This window comes from Aethalodelphis obliquidens, unplaced genomic scaffold (genome assembly GCF_003676395.1).
Source record: "Aethalodelphis obliquidens isolate GAN/ISIS:26980383/991018 unplaced genomic scaffold, ASM367639v1 scaffold27, whole genome shotgun sequence".
Classification (NCBI taxonomy): Eukaryota; Metazoa; Chordata; class Mammalia; order Artiodactyla; family Delphinidae; genus Aethalodelphis; species Aethalodelphis obliquidens.
The window spans coordinates 19905245-19918224 of NW_020837971.1; positions in this window are offsets into that span (position 1 = coordinate 19905245).

Consider the following 12980-nt stretch of genomic DNA (forward strand, 5'->3'; position numbering starts at 1 on the left):
ATTCCAAGCTATTAGAAGAGAGAGGAGTGTAATTAATTGGCATTTCTAATGTCATTTGACAAAACTGTATCTTCTCCCTTCTTAGTATCCCTCACATTAAAAATTTCTGATTGAGAACTGGGTATGTAACCATATAAAGCCCTACTAGAAAATTATTTACCAGAGCATTTGGGTAGAAAACAATCTTTCCACTACTACTGCCATGCCAGGAGATTAGGAGATGTGGTTTTCAGTGGAGCAGAGCTTACACGAGAGAAAATGAAAGAAGCAGAATCTCCATGAACACAGGTCAGGGCCGTGTACACTTCTGTTGTTCCTGTTGTTTCCATTTACCTGAGCAGATGAGTTTCTATGCTTTTGTAGACTACCTTGAATTGGACTTGTGTTATTTGCAACAAAGAGAGGCTTCTAACTGAAATAACTGTGAACAAGGAATGCCAATGCCAGAACATGCAATTGGCTGTGTTGAAGGGAATCCTTGGAAATGAGGATGTCTTTATTTCCAGCTAAATAACTGCATATTTATGTTTTTCAGTGACAAACAGCTACATGAATTGTAACCTACTTTGTTCAGTTTTGTGCATTTATTCAGTACTCAGTGCCATTGTGAAATAACTATTTTTTAAAACAGCTCTATTGAGAAATGATTCATATAATGTGCAATTCGCTCATTAAAGTATACCATTCCCTGTATAACAAGTGTATGTCAATATATTTAAGGTTATGTTAAGGTTTTGACTTGCATTTCCCTAACAGCTAATGATGTTGAACATCTTTGCATGTGTTTTTTGGCCATTTGTGTATCATCTTTGGAGAAATATCCATTCATATCTTTTGACCAATTTCTATCTTTCTTTATCTTTTAATTATTTAGTTGTAAGAGTTTATATGTATACTCAAAATGCAAGCCCTTTATCAAACATGTAATTTGCGAATAAGATAAATTTATTTTTTCATCATTTTAAAAAATGAGTTTTAGTTTTTTAAGGCACCTCCATGCTGTTCTCCCTAGTGGCTGTATCAGTTTATATTCGCACCAACCGTGCAAGAAGGTTCCCTTTTCTCCACACCCTCTCCAGCATTTATTGTTTGTTGATTTTGTGATGATGGCCATTCTGACTGGTGATGGCCATTCTGAGGTGATATCTCATTGTAGTTTTGATTTGCATTTCTCCAATAATTAGTGATGTTGAGTGTCTTTTCATGTGTTTGTTGGCCATCTGTATGTCCTAGCATGTGACCCAGCAATCCCACTCATGGGCATATACCCCAAGAAAACCATAATTCAAAAAGACACATGCACCCCAATATTCATTGCAGCACTATTTACAGTAGCCAGGACATGGAAACAACCTAAATGTCCATTAACAGAGGAATGGATAAAGAAGATGTGGTACATATATACAATAGAATATTACTCAGCCATAAAAGGGAATGAAAATGGGTCATTTGTAGAGACATGGATGGACCTAGAGACTGTTGTACAGAGTGAAGTAAGTCAGGAAGAGAAAAACAAATATCATATATTAACATATATATGTGGAATATGAAAAAATTGATATAAATGATCTTATTTACAAAGCAGAAATAGAGACACAGACGTAGAGAACAAACATATGGCTACCAAGGGGGAAAAGAGGGTGGTGGGATGAATTGGGAAATTGGGATTGACATACGTACACCGTTGATACTATGTATAAAGTAGATAACTAATGAGAACCTACTGCACAGCAGAGGGAACTCTACTCAGTGCCCTGTGGTGACCTAAATGGGAAGAAAATCCAAGAAAGAGGGGATATATGTATACGTATAGCTGATTCACTTTGCTGTACAGCAGAAACTAACACAACATTGTAAAGCAACTATACTCCAATAAAAATATTTTTAAAAGTCAGCCAATAAAAAAAAAAAAAATGATTGACTGTTTAAAGAAAAAATTGACATATGTAGAGGTATAAATGTATGAAATGCATAACATATGTAGAAATAAAATAGTACAAAAATAGAATAAAAGTATAATATTTGTTTCCCATACTATAGATGAAATTGTGTATATTCTGAAGAAACACTGTCATAAGTTAAGATTTATAAAAATACTAGAAAATCCTCTTAAAGTGTCCTATAAATAGTAACTCAATAAAGTTAACTCAATAAATAACTCAATAAATAGCAATAAATTAAATAAATAACACGATGGAGTTATTAAAATATATCAATTTAATGCAAAGAAAGGCAAGAAAAGAAAAAAATGAGTAAAATTATGTGGTGTATTTGATTTGCTTTAAAATGCTTAGCCAAAATTAAAAAGAGAGAAAGAGAAAGAGAAAAAAGGAAAAGCAAAAAGAAGCAAGACGAAGCAAGTATGGTAGTTGTACTGAGTTCTGGGGTCTGACTGATGATTATGTGGTGAAAAGTTTAATGTCTCTATTTTTGTGTGTGTTCAATTTTTTAAATAAAATGCTTAAAACACGTAATTAGGGCTTCCCTGGTGGTGCAGTGGTTGAGAGTCCGCCTGCCGATGCAGGGAACACGGGTTCGTGTCCCGGTCCAGGAAGATGCCACATGCTGCGGAGCGGCTGAGCCCGTGAGCCATGGCCACTGAGCCTGCGCATCGGGAGCCTGTGCTCCGCAACGGAAGAGGCCACAACAGTGAGAGGTCCGCGTACCGCAAAAAAAAAAAAAAAAAAAAAAGGAAAAAAAAAAGAAACAAACAAACAAAAAACAAAAAAAACCCCACATAATTACATGGTTTACTTTTTGGTTTGCCTTTTTTTTTTCCTTTGCGATACCACAAATTATAGATTATTTCACAAGAGCTGAAATAAATTCCAGCAGACCAGCAGAGGCAGGGGAGATGAAGAAACACAGCTGGGACTCACGGGGTACTGGTGATTATGCAGTACTGGGAACCCTATGACCCCAGGCCATCTCTCCATGACAATGCCAACAATTACCTCCAATTTGGAGTGCTGTTCATGGAGGCCAAGGGGAAGAACTGAGTATGTGCCATTTTCTGTGATGACTGAGGAAGAAGAACCTGTAACCCTCTGGCCACATGGTCTCAGAGTGCAAGCCTCCTCAAATCAGGAGGGGGCATCCTGAGCTAAAGCTGGCTCTCAAGAAGACCAGGCATAGCCAGTGATCAAATGACTCTCGTGAGTATCTTACATTTGATTTTACTCACTAAGTCTGAGCAGAATTTTCTGTCACTTGCAAACAAAATCTCCCAAATGATACATTTTCAGGGACCAGTTCTAGAGGAAGCCAAGTTGATTGACTAAGGGAGCCTTGAAATCTTTGTTCTTTAAGTCGTCAATGTTTGTGGAAGAGTGAATGCAGTGTGTTGATTCCTCTTTCTGCAATTTACAAGCAACAGTTTTGTTTTTTTTTATTGTTTTGTTTTATTTTTAACTGCAGCTCTCCCGTATCTCTTCTATCCTGCATTCTGAATGCCTTGCCGTGGTAGTTAAATGTATTGTTTGTTTTAATTGCTGGACCACAAGAGGTGGCATGTTGAATTAAAGAATGCCTAGCAGACAGAGGGAAAATACACACACACTCGCACATGATAGTTTCTTTTTTATGAGCAGGAGACATGTTTGAGATTTTGTTTGGGGAAGAGGGATGCAGGTGGCGACTTGGTAGCACTCTCTCTCTCTGTGTCTCTCTATTCCTTATGACAGAGATGAGCAAGGCAATGAGTCTTGATGTACCAGAAAACTCCATCCCCTTAAGCAAAGTGACAAGGATTGACACATCCCCTGAAAAAGACCATTCTGAAATATTTTACTGGGAGCTTCAAGAGATCTGGAGAAAGGATCCTTCTTCTGTGAGGATTTCTGATCTGATAGATCACATCAGATTTGATGCCTGGTGGTCATGATACCATGTCTGCTCTGGAGAAAACATATGTGACAGCAGGAGAGAAAACATATGTGACAGCAGGAGAGAAACATATGTGACAGCTCTGGAGAAAACATATGTGACAGCAGGAGAGCAGGATGCCTCTGACATGTAGAAACACCTGTTGCCACCATTCAAACTATATCTGGGTGTTTTGGTCATTTTATGGCTTATTGCCATTTATGCTGAGATTGTTACTTACCAGAAATTAACATCTGAATTATACATTTTCTGGAAAAGTTTGGGGAAGAGATTGTGGAATGTGAACATCAGACAGACCTGTGTGTAGCAGTGAGATTGTAAGGCTGCAATGTTTGGAGGCTGAAAGTGGAATCCTTCCCTCTCTGTGTTCCTTTCAGTTCCTGGAATGTCTACCACCTGGATTAGGATCCCAGGTAGAAGACTAGGGAAACTGACCGGGTCAAAGTAAATACTCATAGACACTCATATGTAGGCTTCCCATAATGACTAGACTTAACCCAGCATACTTTCATTTGTCAGCCTTATGAAAACAGAGCTTCCAATCAGCTTTACAAATACGTCACTCTTTAGATATTAATACAGAGATAAGGACTCACAGATATTGAAAGAAATATACTAATGTCAAGTGTGTCCTCTAAAAGAAAGGGGGAAGATGAAGAGAGATTGAGTGGCTGCTCAGAAAAAATAGAATGCAAGGAGAATTTTAAAATATTCCGCTTAAAAAAACATTAGTAGAATTGTGATTTACCTATGAAAGATTCAAACAGGAAGAATACAAAATGAATGCAAAAAGATGTACACCAAAGACACACACACACACACACACACACACACACACACACACACCAGGAATTTTAAGAGAATATTCTGTCATATCTACAAAGATAAAATAAATCACTTAGGATGAACTAAGAATCAGATTGACACCAAAAGGTAGGATAGCAGCACTGGAAACCAGGATACAATGAATTCATCCTTTTAAAATTCGAATAGAAAATTATTTTCAAATTATCAGTCAAGAGCAAGGTTAGAATTCTCAGGCATGTTAAGGCTCAGAAAATTGACATCCCACTTACCCTTCCTCACCAAGCTTTTGGAAGACTGGAGTACAGTAACATGAAGACAGACTTAGAGCTGGGAGGCAAAATTGGCCCAGGAGAGCAGAGGAGAGGTAATGCTGGAGAGGAGTGGGCAGCAGGACAGAGCACAGGCTGCCCTAGAACAGGTGTCCTCAACCCCCAGGGGTCCCCTAACCCCCTGTTAGGAACCAGGCCGCACAGCAGGAGGTGAGTGGCAGGTGAGCAAGAGAAGTTTCATCTGCCGCTCCCCATTGTTCCCCATTGCTCCCCATTGCTCCCCATTGCTCCCCATCACTCCCCCATCACTCCCCCATCACTCCCATCACTCGCCGTCACTCTCCCATCGCTCCCCATTGCTCCCCATCGCTCCCCTCACTCCCCCATCGCTCCATCTCTCCCCATCACTCCCCATTGCTCCCCATCGCTCCCCATCACTCCCCATCACTCCCCCATCGCTCCTCATCCCTCCCCATCCCTCCCATCACTTCCCATCACTCCCCATCGCTCCCCATCACTCACATTACTGCCTGAACACTCACCCCCAACCCGTCTGTGGAAAAATTGTCTTCCAAGAAACTGGTCCCTGGTACCAAAAAGATTGGGGACCACTGCCCTAGAGGAGCACAAGAGGGACCAAAGAGGAGCATTCCTGAGAAACACAGAATGTGCACTACCACCTTAAGAGGAGGTTTACTGTACATTTGAAGGTGAATGAGCTATAACTATGGGATCTACAAGGCAAATTTTAAAACGTGTGACTATTACATCTATAAAAAATCAATGTATGGAAAAGGAGATATAACATTGTTACCAAGGCTCTTCCCTCAGAATCATACCCCTGACCCTCCCTTGAACGGAAACCAATTACTCTTATCTGAGTTTCAGGAGCAAGCTGCAAAGAGAAAACAAGAACAGGTAAGAACCAACTAGGCCTAAGATGGCAGATTTGATGTCCAGGGGACCTTGAGCCTCATTACATCCTCATTGTGATGCATTAACTAATGAAACTCCCACCAGCCCCGTGACAGTTGACAGTTGCCATTGACAACAATTGGAGATGCTCATACAAGGACTGAAAAGTAGTGTTGCACCAGTTCTAGGTGCAAGCCACACCCCTGTTCTTGGATACAGCATGAATATTCCTCCCACTCTTTCCAAATCCCTCCCTTTTACCTTGACCTTCCTATATATTTGGTATCTCCACATGAATGGGGTTGAGAAGCTGATATGCAAACTAGGTTCTTGTGTCTCTGTTCTTTGGTCATTGAATAAAGCTTGTGCTCTTCCAGTCTCAGAATCGATCTAGTTATTGACTGTGCAAATCCAATCGGAAAAAGAACCTCCCTGGCCAAGACAAGGGGTCTCAACCCAGGCTAGGACCCCAGCATAGCTCCAGTCAATCAATTATCAGCACACAAAATAATAAAGGGACCACTGAAAAGCTAAAGATGTGACAACAGGAGAGAACTGTGTATACACAATGGGTATAATAGAACCATACCTTCATTTTCCAGGGAAAATCATTAATTGATAATATTTACAGTCTACTAACCTGTTAATAGCAGTAGATGTATTTCATTTAGATGTATTATTATTTATTGTCATATTATTAAAGACAAGTTGAAAGTAGTTGCCACTTACAATTCCAGTCATAACAGAAGAGCTGGAATCAAGACTCTTTCTCCTGCCATAATTAACTATAAAAACTGGAAGAAAATATAAAACAACTATTTAAGGCATTAGATAACAACCAGTACAAGGCCATGATACCCTTAGGTGAGGCCTCTGGCTACCCCAGCTTTCTCCCTGATGGCCAGGACATAGAGTCTGAGCATGGAGTAAAGGGCACAGCAATCCAATTTCAGGGGTACAGAGGCAGCTGGAATTTAGGGAAAGTGTCTATAAGAAAAAAAACACAGAGAAAAGTGTCCCCACATATGGATAATAGCCTTCCACATGTCCTTGGGGGACTCCTGAGCTGAGATAGAGGAGTGTAGCAGAGGACAGCTGCTAGGGAGCTGGGGTTTGGGCTTCAGTGCAGGGGTGAGGCTTCCAGGAAACCACAGGCAGGCAGAGAACCCTGAATGAGGGGTGGGATTGGGGGCCAATGACTCATCTGGGTCAGTCCAGAGGGAGGAATTTCCCTCTGCCCTTCTAAGTTCCTTTGGACGGCCTAAGACTTTAATTGACATGAGACATGAGACAGATTAACAGAAGAAGATCAAGCAAAATTTGAATAACATGTACATGGGAGAAACCAAGGAAGATGTGGTAACTCGCCAAAATGGCTAAGGCCCTCACCTTAAATACCATCTTCGGCTAAAGACAAAAGAGGATGTTGGGGCTTCCCTGGTGGCATAGTGGTTGAGAGTCTGCCTGCCGATGCGGGGGACACGGGTTCGTGCCCCGGTCCGGGAAGATCCCACATGCTGCGAAGCAGCTGGGCCTGTGAGCCATGGCCACTGAGCCTGTGCGTCCGGAGCCTGTGCTCCACAATGGGAGAGGCCTGTGTACCGCAAAAAAAAAAAAAAAAAATAGGATGTTGGGGGAAGTGGTTTGGGTCTTCAAAAGGAAGGAAAGCAATTCACACAGAGATGGAAAACAAATGTTTGGTAAATAAATGTTTGCTGGGCCCTCAGAGGCAAAGGGAACCAGAGGGGACTCTGAACTCTTGGTCCTGCCAAGTCTCACCCACCACATCCAGCTCACACTTTTTTGCAGATAGCTGTATTCTAGGAACAAGACCTTTATCTAAATTCTTTTAGGCAGCTAAGGGTGCAGTAACAATAAAAACTTCCCAAGTCTTCTGTTTCCTAAAAATAATCAGCTCAAATGAATCCTCATGCCTAAGAGACACATTTTGGGGCAGCAAATTTTGCTTCCCTACATGATGATGAGAGAAAATGTGTCAGCGAATGTTGCTATGTTTCCAATTAAAGAAACTAGAATTTGGCACAATGATTAATAAAGATAGAAAGTCAAGGAGAAGAAGCTAAGAAGGAGTTGATTTGGGAAAATTTTTAAATAGGTTAGAAAGATTGTAGAACTCTGAAGTTAGTGAGTAGGAAGTTTGAAAATCTATGTCAGTAGATCAGTAGAACAATTTCCCCCAGTGACATGAATGAAGAAGTCATTTGTGATTAGATTACAATTGAAATGAATAAGTGAATATCATTGGATGAATAAAGTCTTTGGAGAGACTATATAGATTAAAGCCGTGTTACCAAACTTAGGTTTGGCTGCTCGCTGTTCAAAAGCCAATAATCGCGACGCAGATGCCATTGGAGAAGAAAGATGCTTTAATCAGAAAAGACAGCAATTTGGGGAGAAGGTGGACTGATGTCCTGAGACCAACTCTGAAGATTCCGCTCTGTCATGACGGTTTTTAAAGAGGAAAAGGGGGAAGAATCTCAGTGAATCATTGAGGCAGGAGTTTGGGTTCTGCATCCTTCTCCATTGTGTTCAGACTGGCTGATTCTCTCTTCAGATGTTATCTTTCCTGCCTGATCTGCCTGCAGGATTGTTAAGGGGGCTCTTGAGGGTAGAGAGCTAGTCATTCTTTACTTAATTCTTCATTCTTACTTCTTTTAATCTAGGAAAAGAATCAACAGGTTAGGCAAGGCTTGATGTGCATTCAGGAGAGCATAAGTCAGGAGTTTGGTTAAATTGCCTAGTGATTTTATTCCTATGATTAGATTCTTTTAAGGTTAGAACAGAAAAGGGAAAACAGGAAGGGGGAAAAGGAGCTGCTTTCAGGCAGGGTTGGAAGATGTAGGTAAGATAACAGCCACATTTAATGGGTGGGTGCCAGCTAAGGAATCTGAGAAAGAGTGGTTATAATAAAGAAAGAAGAGGGTGGTGTCACAGAAGTCAAGAGGAACGTAAGGATTCTCATCTCTATAGTCTGGGAAGGTGACAAGCACCTCAAGATGCTGAGTAAACATTTGTGGAGGGAGTGGATTAGTGGGTGAATCAGTCATTACCAAACAACAGGGAGAGACCGCGTGGACAGCAGGCATGGAATCATTTAATAGTTGTGCTGTCAGCGGCGGGGTTTATGCACCAGGAAAACTGCAGAGAAGATAAACTAAGAAAGTGAAGGGCAGTGGATTCTCATGAAAAGCAGGTCTGATTAGTCTGATTGAGCAAAACCATAAAACAGTACAGTTAAAATAGGAGGGAATTGTTCAGTTCTCACTCCACTGAAAATATCCCAGTTAAATCTGATCATCTCCTTTTAAATTATGAAAAGTTTACATATGAAAAGTGTATGTAAAAATCCAGTTTCAAAAATCAGTAAAGCTTACATGTTTTCTAACAAAAAGGGAACATGGAACTCTATATCGAAGAGCAGTTTCTTATATGACACCACTGGGATGAACAAGTATCTAACTTCTGTCTTTTTCTTCTGCAGGAATCACAACTACTTACAACTCCTAGGCAGAGTGTACAAAGGCAGTGGATTCATGACAAATAAAGAAAATTAGCACAGCACCTCTGCACATTGTCGACCAACAAATGCAGAAGGCTGCAAATAAGAAAAAGAGTTTTTCTGGGGTCTTAAGAACTGCAATTTTGGAGGCACTGAGGAATTGAGTAGCAATGCAAATATGCTGAGAGGAAAACAGAAGAGGACGAGGGTCTGTAAAGTCAGCAGTGGAAGATGTTCCAGAGAAGTGACATAGGTTACTTTTTACAGAACTGTGAGGGTGCCTACAGGCATTCTGCTATCTATGGCAGCAGATTTGTTGCTAAGCTGTGGTCTCTAGGGCATAAAGAAAACAGGTTCCAGGTGGTCCCAGGAGGGCTGGGTCAAAAGTTTCTGCTGCATCCTGGGGTGGGTATGAGAAAGTTTCTTCATCCCAGCCCTCACTCCCTTTTAGCTTCCTTTGACTTTTGACCTGAGCGATTCCGTTTTGTGGTTCATGGTCCACAGCATCAGAAAGTGTGGTCTTATCATAACCATTAAACATAACTGGCACTTGAAATGCTTAAAAATTAATAGAAATTAATACAATGAATGAATCAAGCAGAACTCTAAACCTCATCGTTATATAGTTGATGTGCTAATTGTATAATTTAAAATGTTTTGGCAGGTATTCAAAATATAACCATACAGTACAAGCAGATTTTTCAAGACAAGAGAATTGTTGGCACACCAACTCAAAATAGTGCAGTGGATAACATTTTAAGCCCATGGGTTGAAAACAAAATAGGTCACTTAAGCACAACATTTCTGGTTGATCCCTAGCTCCCCACCTAAGTTGTGAAAGCTGAAATCAGTAATCAGGTTCTCAGTTCTGACAATAATAAAGACATGATGCTCCTCAATGAAATCAGTCCTTCAAAGGAAAGACCAGTATAATAGTGTAATCAAATGAAGAAATTAATCAAAAATTTTAAAGAGAAGAAGTGTTTTGAACAAGACTTTAACTGTATTCTCCGCTAGGAAAGATACAGTTAAAACAATGTCATCCTTGCAGAAACGTAATAGGAATAATACTTTCACTAATGATTATGAGGGGAGATGATGTTGCTGTGAGATTTGATTTAATAATTACCTATGAGCTCTTTATAGGGATTTAATACTGAAGTTTAATTTTATATTTAGTTATTAGAGGGATTTAGCAGTGAAGTTTAATTTTTCATTAAGTTATCTAACTTTTTTTAGGCTGTATCGGGTTTGTCTGCTAACAGTACCCTTCATATTGCTTCATACCAATTTTCACAAACTGCAAGTGTGTATTTGTATAGGAATTTGATTAATACCTAGTATTGACAGAGAATTTTCCATGGGGCTGTACATTTCTGCACAACTTTTCAGCAGAGGCTGTTACTGCCTTTGTTCCCACCTCTGTTCACAAGGATGTGTGCAGAGACTGAAGAACCTTCTTCCCATGAGGCAGGAGGCAGGCAGGCCTAAAGTCACCAGTTTTACTAAATTAAAAAACAGAAGCCCAGTTATTTGAATTTCAGATTAACTATATATATATATATATATATATATATATATATATATTTGCTTAAGTATGTCCCATGCAATGCAATGTTTGGAACATATTTATACTAAATTATATCCATTGTTTATCAATAATTCAAATTTAGCTGGGCACTTGTATTTTACCTGGCAACCCTACTAGCTGCCTATTGTTGCTGAAATAGAAACATACAATATAAAACTTGTGAGTTAAGTTTTATCTGGGGAACTTACTGAGGACCATAACCCGGGAAACAGCCTCTCAGGTAGCTCTGAGGAACTGCTCTGAAGAGATAAGGGAGAGACCAGGACATAACTGAATACTTTTGCTAAAAAAATATAACATGTAGTTGCATCTTAACTGTCTAGGGGCCAGCATAGCCAAAGTGCAGAGTGTTTCCTGTTTTTCTCCCTCCTGAATTACCCTCATGGTGCACTGTCGATGGGTGACTGCAATGGCTAATGGCTTGATCCTTGAAGAACTGGAATGGTGGGCAACAGTTTGTTCTTTGCATCATTATAGACAATTCATTCTCCCTAAGTTCAGGTTCCTCTCCAGGAGCACAGGCCACTGCTTTGCAGCCAGCACCTGGCCCTCTCACAATTGCCTTGTGGCAACTGCCCCTCAGGAAAGCCATGCAGATGCTGTTATTGCCGTGACAGAAAGTCTTCCATCTCTGACCACAGGTCTCAGCATCCACAACACTGATATAGGCTGTCTTAGCTTAGAAATAGTTTAAAATCTCAGACCCAGCATGGTTCTTGAGAGTCATCTCCCTCAGTAAAATATAGGAGCCTTTGACAGGAGAGACTAGTTTTGTTTTGTTTCACATTTATGTCTGGCATATTGCCCAGTACCTCTCACTGGATAAATAATTGTTGAAAAGTTGAATGAAAGAATAATTGAATGAGCTATCAATTGAGTTTCAGCTGCTAAACCTTGTGAAGCTTTGTAATGCAAATTAGACTATATTTCTTTGTGTCCCTTTCTCTGTCTCCATCTTTCCTCCATCTTTCTCTCCCTGTTTAAGCTCCATTTTATCTTCATCATCATCTCAGGCTCATAGTTCCCTCCAGCCCAGCTCTAGTTCTACCTTATAGCCATTCTTGCATTTAAAAACCAACAGTGTCTGAATGGGCCCAACAGAACAAGTATTTGGTGGGAAATACTAAGAAATCTCAGAGTTTAGACATGTTCTGAAGTTATGCTTCAATTCCGACATCCCTATCCTAGCTCTCTTGTATAATACTTCACTAGCATATTTTAGGAACATCTAGAACTAATAAATGATACCTACTAATTAATAGATTAGTATGGCAATGACTGACTGACTGTATAATCACTCAGTCCATAATTGAGAGCTAATTTCCTTTGTAATAATCTGGTCCTAATCCTTTATTGCACTGAAAAGATACAAATGAGCCTTGAATTGAGAATGTACTTACATTCACAAATCTAGAGATCCAGAATCCTAACTTAATGCAGACAATCATCCAAGGTTTTTTGAGATACACTGAGATGTGGTATTAAAAAACAAACAAACACAGTATGAACATGGCCTATCCACTTGGGTTACTTGAGAATACATCTCTATTTCTATATCCTTCCATCTCAAGGTCTATCCATGTGTTGTTAAGGTCACTAAAATGCACGATTATTTTTCAGATGAACATGCAACCCCAAAGAAATTGTCTACTAGTTGTATTCCACTTCAGAATAAACTCCTCCACCTGATGGGGTCTTCATCACTCTACTTTACCTTAAAGTTTACTCCAGGAACAAACAAACAAAAAGGAAGCTTGGTAAAGACTGACTAATTCCTGTGCTTTCTTCTGCTCTGCTGAAGGTTTTCTGTATTTCACTTTTCTTCCTATCTTCTACTGTCCTTACACAGAGTCGGCCTATTGCATGAGAATGTGAGTTCTGAGGCCAGGATGTCCAATGTATTTTCATGGCAAACCATGGTCTAACAGTCAGAGCTTTAGAGTCAGAGTAACCAAGACTTGAATTTTTTATTAGGTCCCATTTGTTTAGTTTT